The following is a 5,794-nucleotide window of genomic DNA, read 5'->3' as shown; positions in this document are numbered from 1 at the left end:
AAAAAAAAAAAAAAAAGATTCAACCAGTGCAAAACTTTAAGGTCTTATATATTTAATGTATTAGTACATTGTAGCTATCTCCAGACACACCAGAAGGGGGCATCTGATATCATTACAGATGGTTGTGAGCCACCGTGTGGTTGCTGGGGATTGAACTCAGGACCTCTGGAGGAGCAGACAGTGCTCTTAACCACTGAGCCATCTCTCCAGCCCTCAGTGCAGAACTTTAAACTCACCACTAGATCTACAGAGAGAGAGAGAGAGAGAGAGAGAGAGAGAGAGAGGAGAGAGAGAGAGGTGTCCTGGGGATCAAATTCTGGTCATCAGGCTGGGGTCAAGCATCTTTACTAGCTTATCCAGCTCACTAGCTCCAATCCTACTTTTTTTTGTTGTTTTGTTTAGAGACAGGGTTTTTTTGTGTAGCCCCAGCTGTCCTGGAACTCATCCTGTAGACCAAGCTGGCCTCAAACTCAGAAATCCTCCTGTCTCTGCCTCCCAAGTGCTAAAAAAAAAAAAAAAAAAAAACCAAGCTGGGCAGTGGTGGCGCACACCTTTAATGTGTGGGGCATGTTTCACTCTAAGCCATGCCAGGGTGAGAAAGGGTGTCATAACTTGGCTTTGTCTCAGTCTCCTTCTGACTGGAATAGTCTAAGTCTAAGCCACCAGTTCTTAATCTGTGGATTTGGACAGGGGTCACCTTGGAAAACACAGACATTTACATTATGACTCATAACAGTAGCAAAATTCCAGTTATGAAATACCAATGAAAATAATTTTATGGGGGGGTCACAACATGAGGAATTGTATTAAAGAGTCGCATCATTAGGAAGGCTGAACCACTGGTCTAAGCAGCCTAAACTATTGGGATAATTATTTCTACTTTCTGTGTATGCTATTTATTTGAAATGTGACTTACAAGTTTATATTTGTTCCATGTGGGTTTATTATACAGGCCCATCTACCTGATCTTGTTTCTGGAGAACATAAAAGATAAATACCTAGCCTTTCACTGTACAGGAGCCTGGGAACCCAAGAGTGTTTCTAAGGCAGATGATAAGCAGTCGGTCAGGGTGACTGAGGTGTGAGGAATGGGGTCCAAGTTACAGAATGGCCCTGTCTCCATTTTATCTCCTCTCACCTGAGCTTCAGCAGTTGCTCTTCATTGGCATTTATAGGCTTCCCACAGCTGGACTGACTTATCTGGGTCTTTTTGCTACTTGTAGTTAACCATCACGCTGTGTATTCGGAACAGAATATAGATTTAAGCATCTGAAGTGCCAGTCCCCTTTCAATGATTTGCATAAGACCCTCTTGCCCAGAAATTAAAGGAATAATTGCCAGACCCACAGTCCTACCCACGAGAAAGAAAAGTGTGTGTGTGTGTGTGTGTGTATACACACTTTTATGCAAGTTACAGCTCTTTCATTCATAATGTCCCAAAAGAGGAACAAGTTAAACTCCTACCAGGTAAGGACTGGATGAACCCTCAAGTGTTTGTACAATGCAGTGCTATTTGGAAATGATAAGGTACAAACTGCTGGCGCATGCAATGCAGGGATTAAGTTCCTGCTGGCTAGAAGAGGAGACTGGAAAACTCAAACATCGGGGAAAGGAATCAGTCAAGCAGGAATGGGGTTGGGGGCAGGGTGCCGATGAGGAAGGGGCAGCATGGGATACATTTGTGAGATAGAAACTATACTTCAAATTTGACATTTTTTGTTTTTTTTTTTTTTTTATATATATATATAGTCTTTCTATATAGTCCTGGCTGTTCTAGAACTTCCTGTGCAGACTAGGCTGGCCTCAAACTCACAGAAATCTATGTGGCCTCTGCCTCTTGAGTGCTGAGATTAAAGGTGCGTACAATCACATCCAGCAGCCTGACTTGGTTTTGTTGTTTTTAGACAGTCTCCTGTAGCCAAGGCTGGCCTCGAACAGGCTTTAGAGCTAAGAATCAACATGAACTTCTTGGCTTTGTCTGCCTCTACCTCCTAAGTACTCAGTTTATAGGCATGCTCTACCAAACCCAGTTTATATGGCTCTGGGGATCAAACCCAGGGCTTTGTGAATGCTAGGCAAGCAGTCTAGCTCCATTGTCCGCTCCTCAAATATGATTAAGACAAAAAAGACGCCAGGCGGTGGTGGCGCATGCCTTTAATCACAGCACTTGGGAGGCAGAGGCAGGCAGATTTCTGAGTTCAAAGCCAGCCTGGTCTACAGGGTGAGACCTACAGGATAGCCAAGGCTACACAGAGAAACCTGTCTCAAACCCCTCCCCTCTCAAAAGATTTATGTTTTCGACAGCTGGAGAGATGGTTCGGCAGTTAAAAGGACTTACTGCTCTTACAGAGGATCTGGGTTCAGTACCCAGCACCTCATGGTGGCTCACAACCATCTCTCACTCTAGCTCTTGGGCATCTGATGCACTCCCTGGCCTCTTTAGGTACTGCACACACATGGCGTACAGACATACAAGCAGGCAAACATAAAATAATTTTTTAAAAGATTTTTTTGTTTTAATTATATATAAACAATGTGTCAATGTAACATGTGTCTGTCTAGGAGTAGACATGCATGGGAATAGAGGTACCCTAGAGAACAGGGAGGGTGTCGGATCCCCTGGAACTATTATTTACAAGTGGTTGTTAGCAGCCTAAAGTAGGTGCTGGGAACAGAACTTGGGTCAACTGAAAGAGCAGCAATCACCCTTAACCACTGAGCCATCAAATCTGACTTTCAAAAAAGCCTCCCGGCCTGGTGGTGATGGTACACATCTTAGATGCCAGCACTCAGGAGGCAGAGGCAAGCGGGTCTCTGAATTTGAAGCCAGCCTAGTTTATAGAGAGAGTTCCGAAATAGCCAAGGCCAACAGAAAAACCCTATCTTGAAAAACTAAAACCAAAACCATAACACACAAAAAAACCCACCACCAATAACAAAAGACAAAAACAAAAAACTAAACCAAAAAAGGTCTCCCAGTTAAGGCCCACTTTTACAAGATGGATCCAGTGCCTGACACTGCTTGGGGAGCCAAGAAACTAAGAGTGGATGGGATATGGGCCTAAGGGAAAACCAAAGACTATTCTCTATTATTCTGCTAAGGGAACATAGCAATATCCTCAGTGCCTCACTCAGCCCCCACCAGAGAAGAGAAGCTTCCTCTTGCTTAGATGGGAACTAACACAGAGACCCACCCCTGGATAATGTGTGGGAGAGCGAGAGATTTTAGAACTTTTAGTCTTAAATGGGATGTCTTCAACTCCTCCCCTCCGGGCTGGGGGAGCTGGGGAGAAGTGTAGATTAAGAAGCTTGAAAGAGGGCTGGCAAGATGGCTCAGCGGGTAAGAGCACTGACTGCTCTTCCGAAGGTCCTGAGTTCGGATCCCAGCAACCACATGGTGGCTCACAACCACCCGTAATGAGATTGGACGCCCTCTTCTGGTGTGTCTAAAGACAGCTACAGTGAATTACCGGAGTGAATTACTCCGGAGTGAGCCAGGCCAGAGAGCAGCCACACACATGATGGCTCACGGCCATCTCTGTACAACTACAGTGTACTCATACATATAAAATAAAGTAAATCTTTAAAAAAAAAAAAAAGAAGAAGAAGCTTGAAAGAGCCAGAGGGTGTGACTACTCTAAGGAATGAGCCTTCCAGGCACAACAGGCTGGCACATATACGGACTGACGGGGACTGTGGCAGCATGTGCCGGGTTTGCAGGGGCACAAGCCCGCTGGGTACCAGTGCTGAGGGAGGGAAGGCTCTTACCCTAGCCAAGAGGCTATGTGTACTTGAGATCTACTTGCAAAGGGAATGTTAGTTTTCTCCAGTAGAATCTCCACTGTGCATACAAATCACACTTATGGGCAGGCCCTAGGCCCAGCAGTAGCTGGCTAACACACAACAAACACAGTGGCATTTTTGTAGACTTTTTGTCTCATTTTGCTTTGTTAAGGCATATTGGGCTTTTGTGTGTATATGATGGTCTCCAGTTTGTGTTTTTCTGGATTTGTGTGCATGTGAGTTCCTCTCTCTCTCTCTCTCTCTCTCTCTCTCTCTCTCTCTCTCTCTCTTTCTCTCTCTAGAAAAAAAAGGGCATGGAGTTGGGCGGGTGGAGAGTTCACGAGGATCTGGGAAGAGTTGTGGGAGGAGAGAGAGAAGTGTAATCAGGATATACTGTATAAAAATATTTCTTCTTGAGGCTGTCGAGATGGCTCAGCGGGTAAGAGCACTGACTGCTCTTCTGAAGATCCTGAGTTCGGATCCCAGCAACCACATGGTGGCTCACAACCACCCGTAACGAGATTGGACGCCCTCTTCTGATGCATCTGAAGACAGCTGCAGTAAATTATGCCGGAGCGAGGAGGGGGGGGGGGCGCAGCAGTCCTGAGTTCAACAGCAGCCACACACATGATGGCTCACGGCCATCTGTACAGCTACAGTGTACTCATACACAGAAAATAAAATAAATCTTCAAAAAAAATTTCTTCTTAAAAAAAAAAAGTCTCCCAGATACACTTCGTCTTCTTTTCCGTACTTGCTCTGGTCTACATCAGTAATTCTAGAGAGAAGTGTAGATCTTTCAGGGCTGTGGTGATTGTGCTTTTAAGAAAACGAATGAGCGCCGGTTGTGGTAGCACATGCCGGTAGGATTTGCTGAAGGAGGCAGAGGCGGGAGGATCATGAGTTCTAGGCCAGCCTGGGCTATACATTGGGCCGGGCGGTGGTGTCGCACGCCTTTAATCTCAGCACTTGGGAGGCAGAGGCAGGGAGATTTCTGAGTTCAAGGCCAGCTGGTCTACAGAGTGAGTTCCAGGACAGCCAGGGCTACACAGAGAAACCCTGCCTCGAAAAACCAAAAATAAATAAATAAATAAATAAATAAATAAATAACATAAAGTTAAAAAAAATAAAAGACAATGAATGAGCTAGAGAGCCTTACTATGTATGGATAGGAGCATGCACGCGCGAGAAAACCCAGCATGAGTCAGATGGAGCACGGGAGAGCCTCCATTGCTCTCAATGCTTAGTGCCATGCCCGTACAGGTAAGCGCTGAGCATGCAACAGTGCCATCTAGCGAGGCTATGGGGGATATGCTGGGAGAGGAACAGTAAATGGGCTTGCCCTGGGGATGATGCTGAAATCAAGCAGCTGTGAGGGGCGGCAGGCGCTCCAGGATCCAGAGAAGGTGAGGCATTCTCAGAGGAAAGCAAGACTGAGAGACTCGAATGTAGGGGAAGGTGCGTTTCAAGCATGTGCGTTGGGTTTGGGACAGGTGAAAGGTGACACAATTGATCTCAAGCAAAGGGTGATGACCCTCCCTGGGGCTCTCCCAGAACCGTGACTTAGAGGTGAGAGTGCTGTCACATGGAACGGTTTTGAAACGTGATGGCGGCAAGGCCTGTTGGCTTTCTGTCTGCTTCTGGATATTTATCCTATCTGTACAAGGATGTATTTTCAGGTTGTTTTCATTGAAGCAGTTTTTTTTTTTCATTTTCAACAGTAAATATAGGAAAGACTAATGTCCAATAATATGGACATTAAACTATGGATATTAAACTGACTACCCTTATCAGTGCTGGCCCTAAAGGAAGTGGAGCTTAGGTCACAGAGCCCAGGTGTGGATACATCCCTGAGGGTGGTCAGCATGGCGGCAGGGATAAAATGAGATAGAATCAATTTGTGGAGGACAAAGGGTAGAAACATCAAAATCAAGAATTTGAAGGTTGCTGGGTGGTGGTGGCGCACGCCTTTAACCCCAGCACTTGGGAGGCAGAGGCAGGTGGATTTCTG

The sequence above is a fragment of the Mastomys coucha genome, unplaced genomic scaffold (genome assembly GCF_008632895.1).
Source record: "Mastomys coucha isolate ucsf_1 unplaced genomic scaffold, UCSF_Mcou_1 pScaffold23, whole genome shotgun sequence".
Taxonomy (NCBI): Eukaryota; Metazoa; Chordata; class Mammalia; order Rodentia; family Muridae; genus Mastomys; species Mastomys coucha.
This window is presented reverse-complemented; position numbering follows the sequence as displayed.